This window comes from Strix uralensis, chromosome 2, assembly GCF_047716275.1.
Source record: "Strix uralensis isolate ZFMK-TIS-50842 chromosome 2, bStrUra1, whole genome shotgun sequence".
In the NCBI taxonomy this organism is placed as follows: Eukaryota; Metazoa; Chordata; class Aves; order Strigiformes; family Strigidae; genus Strix; species Strix uralensis.
In genome coordinates, this window is record NC_133973.1 from 117,897,351 (window position 1) to 117,913,362 (window position 16,012).

General features: G+C 40.1%; 1 protein-coding gene across 10 annotated transcripts in view; it reads right to left on the bottom strand.

Moving 5' to 3' along the window:
* Nucleotides 1-13,203, bottom strand: part of SGCG (sarcoglycan gamma) — a 149,786-nt gene extending 136,583 nt beyond the window's left edge. For 8 of the 10 annotated variants that reach the window (XM_074860042.1, XM_074860035.1, XM_074860043.1 and 5 more), the window contains exon 1: nt 12,888-13,199. The gene's annotated coding sequence lies outside the window, so the exon portion shown is untranslated. Of the gene's footprint in view, nt 1-12,724; nt 12,849-12,887 lie in introns of those variants that run through there. The other 2 variants (XM_074860045.1, XM_074860039.1) reach the window with 2 other exon arrangements.
* Between the last annotated feature and the right edge of the window lie 2,809 nt (nt 13,204-16,012).

The following is a 16,012-nucleotide window of genomic DNA, read 5'->3' on the forward strand; positions in this document are numbered from 1 at the left end:
GGTAAATAAGAAGAAAGCTGACAGAAAGAACACTATTGCAGATCAAGATCGAAGACTGTGTGCAATAATCTTTGAATCTTTACAAAGTTTTAGCAGGTCTCGATAGGTTGAAATTGGATTTGAAATTCCTTCAGAGTTAAGTTAACAACCCATAAGAAGGATCCTGTTTGTGCAGACAGTTGTACTGGTTGAGAGGTATCTTGATTTTTGAGGTGAAGCTTTAGTAGGATCTATGAAAAATCTGCATATGGGAGACATGTCAAAAATATTTGTATCTTCTTTAGCCCCTGTAAAAAATATTAGTTCGATTGTCGCAACAACTTGTAAGTAAGAGACAGAAAAAACACACAGTAGCTCAACCTGCCAAGACAAATCCAGGTTCTGAAGAGTAGTCTTGTGCTAACTACTAAATCTGTATTATCTTTTTAGAACTTTTTGCCACATGAATAAAAACATAATTGCCAGGAAAAATTAATGAATCATAGACATAGCTGTGAGGCACGCTTGTAGTGAACTCATCCAAAGCTGTATTCCTATAGCTCCACTAGGTATTCCAAAACCTCATGGAGCTGAAATTTAAATGAAAATAGGATTTTGTATGCATCCATAAAAATTATTTTAGTCTAGTCACTTCTGCTGTTAATTAGGATCTTCTGTACACTGTGCAAAAAGACTCTTTTGGGTCCACACTCATCATTTACAAAGTAAGCTGGAAGCTGCAGTAGTCACGGTAAAGAGACTGACCCTGAGTCAGAGATTATACCTGAAAATGACAGCACAATCAATAAACCCTAATGATGGATAGATGAGAAGCAGATTTCACAGATGGCCTCAACTCTTGGATATTCGCATGAGGAGCTGATTTCTGGACAGGTATGGACCTTGAAGTAAGCCTGCCAGCCAAGAGTGGATGCAGCAAATGTCTGCTGGAAACATGGGCTGGAAAAATGAGAAAAATTTTCTGTACTTGTGCACCAGCCTGATGATAGGACTATAAAGAAAACACATGAATCAGCATGCATGTCCAAAAATTATTATCTGGCAATATAAGGTCTTCAATCAGTTTTGCATTCATCACAGATAAAAGTCTGGCATACTCAAAGACATATGTGCAGGTGCCAAGTATATAAGCAACCTGAGACAAGAATTTACTGGCATGCTTAGGCACACTTGCATTTTTTGTTGGAATGGGGGACTGAATGGATTTCTTATTAGCATAGTTTTGGACTCATCTGAGCAAGCAATAACAATAGATGCTGGTTTTTGGTTACTGACTGAATTGTCTGCAAGTTAACCTATCATTCAGACATCAAAAAAAAAAAGTCCTAAATACAGATTCAGACAAAAATTGCCATAATTCACACATACTTTCAAAATATTCCAAAAATTTCAGTGTTGTGTAAGAGACACTGTATGACAGTAATAATTCCAAGAAAAAGTGTATATATACCCCCTGTGTCTTAGATAATTACCACAAGAAAAGATAATCCCCAAACTGAGAACAGTTTAGAAATCTTTAGGTTTAACTAGAAGATAACAGAGATACACAGCATCATACTTAAGGGGAGGGATGTTTTCTTTTAGTATAGATATTGCATTTGCCTCAGATTTAAGATTAACCTTCACTTATGGGAATAAGAAAGCAATGACAGTGACAATTCCCTTATGATCTATAGATACTTCCTCTATTGCTCAAAGGCTAGTGTTTCAAAAAATACCATCTATTTCTATTCTCATGAAAAGAGTCTCTAAGTAGGGATAAGAAAAGCAGGTGCAAGCTACACAAAGAGCAGAATCATACATATATCATAATTATACAGTATTAAGAACCCAGTAACCCATGTTGATGGGTTACTGCAGACACTTCAGAAGAAGTATAATGACTCCCCCTAAAAAGGCAGGTCTCATGAGACTGCTATTTTGCTCTCAGCCATGAGTCAAATTTGCTGTTAAGAAGACAGCATATGCTAACAAAAAGGTATTATTAAAGAAGGGAAAAAAGACCTTTTCCCATAAATGCATATGTTTTCCTTGAAGACCTGTTATTTCAGTTGGGAGACATGTAGGGCAGTTTCACTGCTGGTCTGAGTAAATTTGACTTTGCCTTTCTTTTGAGAAGTTAGAATTCAAGATTTCAGTAGCCTCAAGTTTGCTATAATCCTAAACATGCAATGCTCAATATTAACATGAAACCAACTATAGTCCTTAAAATGTAGTATCTTTAATTGCATTTTCAATTTCTTAATGTATGCCTTTGAATCAGAATCAATAAAGACTTGAGCAATAATGTCATAGACTTCAAAGCAATGTTCAGTTGTATCAGGATCAGAAGCACGTCTACAGTGTGTAACCTGTAACAATCTTTTGCAACAGGGAAAGTCTTTATTGGTATCTTGGGTAAATTCTTTGCAAAACTTGACTGAAACGTCCTGGTAATTTCACACCTGAAAAAGCAATGATGAGGGAGTCTACTTATCCCCCAAACCACAGCTTCTTTTGGCCTTTTTAGTGGTATTTAAACCAACCAGTACCACAAATTAATGTCATGACTATTAACGATGTTTTAGTTTGAAGGACTAATAAGTGATTCAGACCATCTAAATTTTGTGCTGTAACTTCCTCTACACAGACTGAACAAGAAGAAATCATTGAATGAGCTCGAACTAAAACACTATATTTGACAAGGTAATATGACTCCAATAGAAGGCTATCTGAACACATTCCTTTGAGACAGATGCCCACTTGCAGCAGAACACAGCATCCATAGCACACAGCTATGGTGACCAAATTTCTGATGAAAAGGATGCTTATGAAAATAATGTAAGAAACAGGACAAGGACTGACACTTCCATCATTGGCATGTTCTTCTACCCCTCTGAACTGGAGACTGAGACCCCATAGCCCAGAAACTGCATCTGGACCATCTCCACCTGATGGCTACCAGTGAAAGTCCACCAATCTGAATACTCTGCTTTGAGGTCCTTTATATATGTGCCCGCTATAACATCCTGTGGCAATGGGTTTGACAGCATGATTACTTATAGTTTTATTTTATTGCTGACTGATAATTTCACTGACTGTCATCACACAATGAGAAATGGTGAATAATGAGCCCATCTCCACCTTTTTTCATGTCACTCAATGTCACTGACTTCTGTCACATTACCTTTTAGCACCCCCTTCACAAGCTGAAGAGCTGTAATCTGTTTGATCATCTGTTGAAGAAGGTATAGCATCTCCTTGACATGTTTTCTGCCTTTCCCTGAATTGTTTAGAAACTCATACCTCTTTTTAAGATAGAAGACTGTAACTGCCTATGGTATTTAAAATTAACAGGAACATATCCATTTTTTCCATTGTGTACTTTTTATATTGCTCTTGGTTCCTATTCTACTAATTTGTAATACTCCATTCACTTTTCTGATCATTACTGAGCTGTGAACTCACATTTTCAGAAAGTTATATTCAATAATTCCAGTACTCCTCTTTAAGGATCCAACAGTATTCAAAAACAGATGACTGATGGCAAGGGCTAAAGCAAAAATCCTTTGAGAAGTTACTTAGCATCTATTGAGAATGAAAGTTACATGCCCAGGAAATAATGCTGATGTTTAAGTAGCAACTACCTTGATTAATTCACTGCTATTCAGCTAAAGCTCTCACCTTCCTACTAGCTGCTTCTTCAAATAATTTATAAGTCTACTGAAGAGCATATGCTCCAGCATCTCTTATCCCAAGACCTCACTGGTAATCTGTCTCATCTGGGGTAAAAAGTAATCATTTATTCCCACTCTCTCTTCCCAGGTTTTTAAGTAACTATTTACCTTTGAGAGACTATTCTCTCCTACAACTCAGGCTCTTTGAGAGTTTTGGTAATAAATATTTTAATAACTTATTTTGAGGAAATTCATTGATAGGTCTCTTGTATGTGTTCTTATTTATGTCAGGATGTAAAACCCAATTTCTCCTATGACACTATTCCAGAACTGTATGTCATATCATATGTCAAGGAATAGGTTGATATGCTGAGCCTTTTGACAAACAGACTGGTAATATACATAAGTGTCCCTTCACTGCTAGCAAGAAGATCAGATTTGGTACAAGCAACTTGGAAAGCCCACTACTTTAAATTTTAAAAAAGCTCTTTAAAAGCATACACTCATAGTAGATATGTGACGGAGGAGGAGGAGAAGAGCAGCAAGAATAAAAAACACCCTTTGTAGAATAGAACTTTAAACAGAGAAAGTGGAAGCAATAGACAACAACATGACAAAGGGCTTCTGTAGGGTATTTGTGTCTACAGATAGTGCCATGTTAGAACGAGCTCATCCTCCAAAGTGACCAAACCCCAGAGCGGGAAAAAGTGCACAAAGTCCAAAACACCAAAAGATCCGACTTTTCACAATCAGTAGAGGACCAGGTAGGAGTGGCTAAGGTCAATCTTTCACTGGGATTCAAGAGGGTTTCAGAGCATCTCCTGCTTTTTTTATCTTAAACATCGTTTTTGCCTGTCCATTATAGAATAACTGGAACAAAGATGCTCATCATCCTCTCTGCTGATGCTGGTGACAATGTAAAGCAGAAAGTGAGCTTCATAAGACCAGCAAATTATTCATGCGTACATATGAGGTAGTTCTGCTCTGGCAGTTAAAAGTGGAACCTCCCTTAGAGCATGTATTTTTCACTTTAAAATATATTATTTATTAAAAACATTAAACAGTCTTGAAAGAAAAGAATCCTCCCTCCCCTGTAGAATGTCAGAATTGCTCTTTACAGCTCCTCAACTGTTTAGGAAACTGGGTGATGAAGTCAAAGCATCAAGTGCTGTGCTAAAACCAGATGCATATATTTTTATGATTGCAATGATAAAGTTAGTTGCTACATACATCATACAAAGTGATCCATATAGCTTGCACCATTCTTCCAGGTAAGAACAGAAATTATATTATTTCTCACCTTTCTTTCTCCAAACTAAGGCTTTACTATAGACTATCCTTTCTCTAAAGCAAAGTTGTGAAAAACATGCAAAGAAAGTAAACAGTTTTTGTCCAGGACAAACTGCTAAAGAAATTAACTTTTCTTTTAGGAAAATCTTCAACTGTATTTTGAATATATTAAAACTTTTTTTCAAAACAACAAATTCTCAAATGATATATGGTCTCTATAACACTTCTTGGGATGAAGGAAAACTTCCACAATTTCCATTAGCTCATTCCACTTGCAAACACACAAATATCTGCTCTTTCGAAAAGCTGTTGTATGCTCAACAACAAAATTGGTTTCATGTTTTTGTAGCCTTTCCAATCAAAATTTTTCTTTAAAATTTTAGAACCTCCTTTTTAAAGAATTAGCCTGACTGCAGACATCTGGCTCTAAATATTTCCAGACTGGCTGATGTCCAATTGCTCCTATGGATGGAGTACCCAATATATAGAACCATTTAGGTTGGAAAAGAACTTTAAGATCATACATGACAAAATAGAATTTTTCCAGTTTGGCAAAAACAGAAGGAGGAGATAAAACCCTGCAAGGAAAAAAACCCTAACCAAAATAAGGTAGTTTCAAAAGAGACATGATTATAAAAAAAACCACAACCAAAACCACAAACAAACTTGAAATCTTGTTGATTTCGCCTGTGAAAGTTTGAGGAACCAGGTAAGCTAACTGATAAAAAGTTAATTTCACTGGTGATATATCCAAAACATCATGTTTTCTTGACAAAGGAAACCTGGTTCCCCCTGCTTTTTGGTTTACTGTCCTGGCCTAAATGAACTCACTAGACATATTGGAGGGATGGGCCATAGACTAAGGGAATGATATCTCTGTGTGTACATCAAAAAACAGGAAAAGTGATGGTGATTAATTAGAATGTATTGGAAAACATGGAACCTGAGTATAACATAAATGGTATGGCATAAGGGGTGGATACTGTGCTGGTTTCGGCTGGGATAGAGCTAATTTTTTCTTTTTAGTAGCTAGAATAGTGCTGTGTTTTGGATTCACTATGGGATTTGGTATGAGAAGAATGTTGGTAATATGCTGATGTTTTTAGCTGTTGCTAAGAAAGCAAAGACTTTTCAACTTCCCACATCCTGCTAGTGTGCAGGAGCACAAAAAACTGGGAGGGATCACAGACAGGGCAATGGACCCAAATTGGCCAATGGAATATTCCGTATCATATAACATCATGCTCAGTGTATAGATGAGGGCTGTCTGGCAGGCAGGCTCTCTCTCTTCTAGGATTGCAGGTTCAGGATTTTCTCTCTTCTGGGATCACAAGCAGGGAACAGGCTGGGCATTGGTCGGCGGCTGGTGAGCAACTGCAATGTATATTAGTTGTTTGTATATTATATTATTATTTTAATTTTATTTTATTTCATTTTTATTTTATTTCAATTATTAAATTGTTTTTATCTCAAACTATGAGTGTCCTTACCCTTATCCCTCCAATTCTCTCCCCTAGCTCCAGGGTGGGGGAGGGTGAGCAAGCCGCTGTGTGGTGTTTGGCTGCCAACGGGTTTAAACCACAACATTTAAATAGTACACAGTACTATCAGGAGTTGTCAGTTCTCATCAGCAATTCCTGAAGTTGATGTAAGAATAACTTGCATGCATTTTGGACTTCCTCAAACTAAAAATGCTGCAACGAAGCAACAGTTTCTCTGAACACCACTGACCTTGATTCAGACAAATCCCAACCCATGCAGTAAGCATCCACATTTTCACTGACCAGGAAAAGTGAAGAAGAATACTGTTGTGAGTTTGGTTAACCTGTCAGAAAAGGGAAGCCCTTTTATCTGAAGTAATCACTCAATGCTCAAGCAGCTGCCATCTGAGTGAATTTACTATAAAATGTTAGCTGGAAAATATGAAGCATACACCAGAATATATACGCTACCATACAGTACACATACCAGACACTACCATATATACCATACGTGCATACGGAAGTAATTTCCCAACCATATTTTTCCCACCAATGCTCATTGGTCTCAGGCTGCTACACTGAATCTGCTAGGATCACAATATGGGTGTCTGTAATTGCCTCAAAGAATTTTATAGACTGATAGGAACAGGACAGCCTTCTTCACGCTGACAAGACCATTAAGGTTGTTCATTTGGACTTGTCCTGCACTGACCCAAGCAATTAAAGAACTTCCTGGGATGACCTTGCATTAGCCAATCAGTGAACCAAGGGAAGAAAGAGATCCCCCTGTCTACAAGGCTTAGTGAACTCATCACATGTCTGAAAAGACCCTGAGAAGACGTCCTGACTTCCTTCTAGGTCCATGAAAAACACAGGCCACCCAACAATGAATGTCCCAAGAGAAGTAATAATATGACCTTGCACTTCAAAAAGACTGCTCTGGCCAGTGCCCAGACACAGTAAATGGTTTTCTAAAAACTGAACCTTCTTTCTAAACAATAGAAGGCTTCAGAACACAGTGTCAGCTCAGACAACAAGGAGGTGGTGGCAGGCCATCTCTGGACTTCCACAATGGCTGCTACCATACTCTTTTCAAGATTGGTTACAACCTTCTTTTGCAAATGATTTTGGGGACTTTGTTTTTGACATTGGAGCAGGAGATTCCAGAAAAATTTATTTAATCAGGCAGATCTTTCCATTTCGATTCTCTTTTCTTGGTGTTTGATTCAAATACTTGCGGGTTTTGAAACTGGCACCAGGAAAAGACTGAGTACTTTTTATTTATGTGCATGTGCACCTCTGTGAAAAATATATATTAAAAATACAGGTATCTTCAAGCCTCCTAGCAAAAAATCTTCATGCAAAACTTCACAGCCTGAAGTGTTGTGTCTAAAGAAATCAACCCAGGGAAACAGCAAGGGAAATGCTATGATTTTTCACATACTACATTTTTTACAAATAATGTTGCAAATTAGTTTACAATTCCTCATTAACAAAGAAACTTTATTTTGGAAAAACTTCCAGATAGTTTATTTCCTTGTTTCTGAAAACAAATTGCTGGGTTTAGCATAAACTTATGCATGTTGTTTTGTACACGTTGTGTAATTTCTTGAATCAAGAAACTTTTTCCTCAAAACTCCTATTCTAAAAGGTATCTACTTTTCTACAACACAGAGAAACAAGTTTTTACCAGTAATTTTTTATGATAATAAAGAGCAATGGTGTTCACTACACAAAATCCAAATTCCATAGCTCAGCTTCTAGAAAACAAATACAAGCTGTCTTTCCAGTTTTAGAGAGACATGAAACTATGAAGTTTTCAGAACTGTTTATAATAAATGTTCATCTTCAGAAGTAGTGAATGCTTAATGCACAACCACAAGTAAGTAATTTATTTGGGTATTTTTGTATGATTCACATATGTTGCAGTTTCCAAAAGTAATTCTTCAATTTCAGAGGCTGATTCATGTTACGTGACTTAAATCAACAGCAATATTGACAAATATATTAATTTGGAATGTCATGGTGAGTCTCTCCACTGAAGTGGAAAAAAAATAATTAGATGTTCGGTATCACTCTATTAAATCTAAGCCTTCAAATATTAGCAAAAAGTAGGTAAATTTAACATCAAATTTAATGTAATGACAATTTGTTAAGAGACTGTAGATTGCTAAGATTTTCAGGGACACACACCCCTAACAGTGAATCAGGTTTCTTAACACTATTTGTAGTTTTCCTCTAATGTTTTCATAAATATGTACAAATGGTGACCTTGTATGACCTTTAGAAATTATAGCAAACATAGCAGTTAATCAAACAGCTCAATAATTTGACATATTATTCCCTGTTATTTGCTGACTAAAGTCACTTACTATGAGTAATTGTGAGAAACTAAACAGTAAAACTAGCATTTATATTACCTTGGTAATTTTCATGAGGTTTGTGGAGAGCATTTTAATTACAAATAGTATACATGATATAATGGCAAGGTATATTGCCCAGGAGTACTTTGACCTGACATTCAGGAAAACGTGATGTTTTGTAAGAAAACTGTTGTAACAGAAATCTGGGCTTTATAACAGTTGGTAAAAGACAACGATACCCATATCTATACACTCATACAGTACCTATGGATTGAAACCTGTTGCATTGGTTTTATTTTAAAAATAGGTTACAATACCATATTCAGGGAATCATTATTACCAATTCATTGACAAACTGGAAGACTTTCTTATGAGGGGCTGCTCCAGACTGTCCTGGTAGATAACATTTAAGTTTATTAAGAAAGTGACAGATGTCAGAGTGTACTTGCTAAATCTGAACATGACATTAGCCGAAGGAGAGCTAGAAGCCAGAGTTAGAAGTCCTGGTATACCGGACTAAAATTCAGAATAATCATGCTAAACTGGAGACACAATGTAGGAGAAAATGAAGATGAAACTCAGGAAGGTAAATAGTTTAGCTAAGAATAATCAACTGAGAAAATATAGGATGAGGACAAATAATATGTAGCTATTCTTCAACATGGTATTTTGGTGGTTAGAGTTACCAAGAGCTAAAAGTGATCAGCAGTAAAATATTCTTGCATAAAAGATAATACACTGCCTTTAAGTGTAAACTAATCTTTACAGTTTACTTGTTGGTAAGGCTACAGCTTTATTTTTTCATAGAAGGTACTCCACCTAAGGTATATGGCACAACTGAAAGGAATTCAGGAGAAAATATTAACTACTAGAGGTCTAGAAAAGATGACATAAAAAGAAAAATTAAATAATGAGGAGTCTTTCAGTTTAGAGGAGACCGAGTGGAGATGTAACAGAAGACAAGGAAAAACACCCAGAATGGGCCTGTAAAGTGAAAACTCACTCTGCTTATTCTGCAGGAATACTACTTGTTTGTGGCTACCAGAAGGAATTCTTTCCCAAAAGCTAGCCCTCACTTTCTACAGATTTATAGTATGTACTCCTCAGCGCCTGGGTGTTGAACTTACACCGAAGATAGAATTTTCTTTAGTCAGTATTCTATTTTGTATCAGTCTCTTGCTTCTACGGAAACGCTACACTCAGTTAACTAGCTTCACCATGATTTTACCTAGTCCAACTACACCAGACAGGTTTAACAATGAAGTAACAAGTTTTCTACCACAGTTCAAGAGAAGCCTTCAAGAGAAGGCTTTAAAGTATAGCAGTATAAGGTTTACAAACAGAACTACAAGAAAAATGCTGTACATGCAACCGCAGCTTTCAGGTAAAAGCAGATACCTCAACTGTTTCTCCAGGTATACCTTTACACCAAATCCTCAAGGTATACATTATCCTCAAAAGCTGGTACCTTAGCTTTTATGGCAAAAGTTGATGTCCAAAAAACCCTCAGTTCCTAAATGCCTTCTCTTCTTTTCCTTTTACCAAACTTCCCACACTTCCATACCTTAATGACATTTTATATGACTCCTTTGCTTCACCTGTCTGTCTTCATTGCTTAAGATTTCACATGCTGTAAAAGAACATTTGTTCAACACACATTTATGTTTAAGGTCCCAACTTCTAGCATAAGCTCAGCTTTTGATAGCAGTAGCTACATACAATTTGGACATGTTATCAGAATAGAAAGCTTATTAGCAAACAAAGCATTTTGCTTCAGTATGTTATAAAAAGGCATAATTCCATACTCCACCTTTGTGTCACTTAAGCACTGATGCATCAACAGTACTTTTGTGAGTTTAACTGAGATGCCGATATGAAGAAAATTAAAAATACCTATTTACAAAACTGAGCACTGAATCCATAAGCATCCAACTATTAAACCTGTATTCAAAATCTTAAATTAGACCCTACATCACTACATTAATTCCTTCTTACCTCTTTGTTATATCCTAACAGTCATTTTACAAGCAATACATTCACTTTCACAAAAACCATGTTGAAAAGTTAGTCAATGACAGTTTAGAATGACACCTTCTTTTAATGCACTACACATGCTAGCTCCTATGCAAACAAAGTTTCAGCTGTCATTCTGTCAAGAAAAATGATAATTCCCTAGTCGTATCTATCTTTTTAAGGAAGTAAGAACTACAGAACATTTTACAATAGAAAATTGTTTCATATGTTTAATAAAATCTGCCACTTACATGAAAGCCCAGAGATGTTACATTTGAAGCTGACAATGAAAAAAAAACCCTCAACCAGAGAACAAAACACACAAAAGTGGGAAGCATTTCAAGTTTTATACATGCCTATACTTCTCTCTTCTCAGCCCTCTCTCAGCTTAATGCAATATAAAAGTCCATTAACAAAAAACTGAGCATACATAAAGCAGACACAAAGCTGCATTGGGTCATTCACTATGATAAACCTTCTTAGGGAATATAACTGTGTGTTTATTAAGAAAAATCCCAGTCTGAAAATCACCTTAAGCATAGTGCCTTATCAATCTCCAACAAACAGTCATAGGCATTACCTGCACTACCACATGTATGTTGCTCAATCTAGTCTGCTTTTGAATGCTCCCCTAAATTTGGTTCCAATTTCCTTATATTATTAAAAACCAAACAAAACACAAACAAAAAAGCTACACATACTTTTCTGATCTAACGAAATTAAGCCCATTCCATTTAAGTTTCTCCTTTGGCTTTTCCACCAAACGTTGTGGGACTACTTCGGTACTTGAAAATTTGGAAGTAAAACAGAACTGCAGCTGATAATTCTTAAAGTAGGTTATCTCCGATTTCACCAAGGGAGTTAGTGCAGACATTCTCAATGAGGGGAACCTTGCCTTCTTTGAAATAACATATCTTTTCACTCTCAGGGCAGTTTGCAATCTCCACTTCTTTGTTCAGGCTGATAAGGAAGGAGGCTTTTGAACATACAGATTTTTTTTGTTTTTCTTTACGGTGGTTCAATGTTGTTTTTTCACTTTGTAGCAAAGGTATCTAGAACCTCTGTGGGGCACTCTGTTCACTTTTTATTGCTTAAGTGATTTTAGAAAAACTAGGCAAAAAATATGAATCTGACTTACTGTCTTTTGTATAAACTATAAACAAAGGGGTAAGAAAACAATTGTTAAACATTTGAAGTGGGATTTAATCTCTGATAGTCTTAATGATAATCCACATATTTTATTAAAAGTTTATACTTAATCCACAAATGTTCAGTTAAACAGCCCCAGCAAAACGTGATTCAAAAAGAACAGCAGTGCATTTACAGTTCTGTCATACAACACAACAAACATACTAAAGTCTCAGGTGCACTGCTATGCATTTCTTCCTGGTAAGATTTTTTGTTGTTTTCTTTTCCTGAACATATTTAAGCTGACACAAGGAGGTAAGAAAACTTCACAGATTACTAAAATGTGGCCATTAGAGCTGCCGACATCCTACCTCTCCGTAACAAACTGCAACGAAGCACGCAAGAACGAACCAAGTTGAGCGCCCTGCTGGCAGCCCCCCTCACGCCCGGCGAAGGGAGCTGCAGCCGCCGCCCGCCCCAGCGCCCCTGGGCACCTCCCAGCGGGAGGCTGCGCCCCCTCCCCACGCACTCTCCGCCCGCGCTCAGCTCCCGCGGCGATCCTCTCCCGCGTCTCTCCGACCCTCACCCCCGCTGGAAACTTTCTGCCGGCCGCAGCACCGCACCGCAGGCGCTGAGGCGAGGGGGTCCCGGCGGCACAACCGCCAGCCCAAACGCCACCCTCCTCAGCCCTTCCCCGCCTCGGCCCCGGCGGGAAAAGCATCGCCTCAGGGACCCGACTGAGTTTCTAGAGCGCGAAGCGGGTCTTGCCGAGTAAACCGATGTGCAACCCTACCCCGGGGACTGCCTCCTCGTCCTCCTCCGCTGCCCCTCGCCCCCGACCAGCGGCGGGAGGATAACTTTTCAGATGACGCTTGTCCTCTCCCAGCACTTGGGGCCGGGCCGGGCCGGGGGCGAAGCGTGCTCTGCCGCGGGGGGAAGGCGTGCGGGGCGGTTACCTGATGTCCCCTCTCGGCTGCAGGGCAGAGTCCCCACGGTCCGCTTCATGCCCGAGGGGCTGGCGAAGCCGCCCTGAGGCACAAGCCTTCATCCAGCTTCCTCCCCGCAGGCAGCGCCTCCCTCCGCCGTCCTGGCGGGGCGGCAGCCCCGGGCGCTGGGTGGGCGCCGCTCTCACAGCCTCGCGGCACGGCGGGGAGGGACGGAGAAACAGAGGAACGGGGGGAGGGAGGAGAGGAGGCCGAGCAGGGGACGGGAAGCGAGTTGTGCCCTCCCTCCCTCGCTCCCTCCCTCCCTCGCTGCTCCTCACGCCGCCGCGCAGCCGCCGGGGGAAGCCCCGCTCCGCGCGCCGCCGGCTCCCCGCGGGCCCGGCCGCCGCCGGAGAGGCGGGACCCCCGCCCCAGCGGCCGCGCGGAGCGGGTGAGGGGGCGCGCGCGCCCCGCCGCAGCTCCCGCCCTCCCCGTGGCAACAGGCGCCCGGCGCGGCCCCGCCGGCAGCGGAGCCCTGGCCCTGACGGGACCCGTCCGACCGCCGCGGCACCGCCGCCCCCTTCTCCGAGTCGCAGCTCTGCCTCCCCGGCCGCGGCGGGCCGGGCAGGGCAGCGCAGGGCAGGGCAGGGAGCAGCCAGCGCCGCTGGAGGGCGCCCCCGTCCCGTTTGGCGCTCCGCAGAGTGCGCCTGCGCGGGAGCCAAGGGCCGGGCAGGCCCGGGCGGGCCCTGCCGCCTCCTCGGACGAGGCCGGGGCGTGAATTCGGGGTGGTGGCGGCACAGGGCTCGCTCGGGGGCTGCCTGGGAGGTGCGAGGTTGGGAGCAGTTTTCCTGGAAGGTTCTGAGATGTGTGGTGGGAGTTGGGCAGGACAGAGGTTGTGGAGGGCACGGAAGTAGTCGGGGGCAGATGCCAGAGGATGTTGGGGTAATACAGAATTGGGATGTTTGGGAGAAGAGAAATGGATCTGGGAGGTAAAGAGGGAAATTGCTCATGACATAGAAGAAGAGTGACTTGCAGATTGGGCACATAAATGATTATACTTTTTCCGTAAACCTCAAGGGTGTTCAGAAAGGCAGAGGAGTGAGTGTCGGTGGGATAACTGAAAAGGAAAAAGGAGTAGGAAAAGGTTGGCCAGCAACAAAGGAGAAAATGTATTATGCAAGTGGACAAAGGCAGGGTTTTAGAAGGTGAAGAGAGTGATAAGGGGTTTGGGGAAGCCAAAATTTTGCGGGGCTTGAGAGGAAATGCATGTGAAACTGAGATGATGAGAAGTTTGTCTGCCTTATCATGGAGGTTAGAAAATGAGCCATTGAGGAAGGGATTTTAATTTTAAAAGGATTTTAATTATGGGAAATATGCATGAGTGAAAGCATTAGAAAAGTAAGAAATAAGGGAAGCACTGCAGGAATTGTTGGACAAGGGACTTGGAGATCAGAAGAGTAAGTCCCAGCTTGAAAGACTTTTAACTTTTAGCCAACCCAATTTGAAGCACATAGGGGCATGTAGATTCATTGCTTTTAATGTTTGCTGATGGGGAAGGGAAATTCATGCTGCTGAACTGAACTTCTGATGGAAGTTCATGATTGGGTACTGTCCCTCAAGTGGAAAATGACTGAGAGATGAGATAGGATACACACTGGGATACCTGAAACTGGAGCAGGAATTACTGGGTTTACACTGAAGTGTGTCATTGAAGTATTTACTGCAGAAATGAGAGGAGGAAATGCTGAATGTCAAATTCATCTCTTAATCCAGATTATCATTTATGTGTGGAATAACCTGTTTCTCCGTTGACTTCCAGCAACTTTTTGGCATAATCCTACAACGCTTTAAACTGTTTCTCTTTTTCAGTCAAGAGTCTTGTTCTGGTCTCTTCCAACACCTTGCATTTCAGCTAGATGTAGTGAACTGTAGTGAAATTGTGTCTGGCACAAGATTTGTATGAGTGATTTACAATAATCAAAGTATTGTAGGCACAGAGTAGCCAGGGTATAGATTGAATTTAAAAAAAAAAAAAAAAAAAAAAAGAAAAGCTAGCCTGCTCTAGTGTAGGCATATCATAACTTTGGTTTTCTCTCTTCATTATTCTTCCTGCGCTGCATTGTGCAGCATCTTCCTTCTTGTGGCTCATCAATCCTACCACTGTACCACTGTCTAAAAATAATTTAAAATACTTTGTATGTATAGATATTTTTACAAAAGTTCTTACCAGAGGTCTAGAGGATGATACTTTAGTAGCCATCTCTTGCATAAAAATGGTGTGCCAGTCTGGACTTCTGGGTGCTGTTGTAGTACTGGTGAAAATAATGATGGTTAATAATAAATGTTTAGCTGATTGTTCATTGGAGTTGGAATGCCCCTGGGAGTTACCTGTGGAGCTACTGCTCAGGACTGGTGAGAATTTAGCACATATGAAAGAAGGAGAGATCAGCATTTTCAAGTTATTTCTGAGCTTCATTGTCTCTGCTTTTTTGGTGGTGGTCATTATGAAGATCTGTAGCTAATCGTGAAACCTTTTGTGAAAGCCCCCACTCAGAGGTGCTGTTCGCTACCAGTTTGTATTGTGCGTAAGAAATCTCTTTTGCTCCCTTGAACTGTTATGTGTCTGAATTTGAGATAATGTACTGCAAATTATTTTCCTGGATACACTAGCAAGTTAAAAGCAGTGGAAAATCCAGTCATTTTCTTAAAGTATGTACTTGTGAACATGCCATAATAGACATGTATTTGTACATCCAAAAGATGATTTTTAAAATTATTGCTGCAAGTAAAATTCTCACGTTTTAATCACTGGGACAGCAGCAGAATTTGATATGTTGATCACCCAGACTCAAAGGTAATAATAACTTGTGCATAAGAATCTGTTCCATTGAAAATTAAATATCATATTATTGATAGCAACTATAAAACCCCTGAAAACTCATTTATTTTGAGTGACTGTGTATTCACTTCTTTTGAAGATTGCTTTTACGATGGAATAAGCAATGAGTGAGATATGAGTGTAAAGACATTTGGTTTTGTAATGAACTAACATGTTGATTGGTTACAGTTTGTGGTGTCTATACCATCATGTAAAAAGTTGAGTTCACCTTCTCCTTCCACACCTGTCCCCATCCCCCATCCACCCCTCATTGGCCATG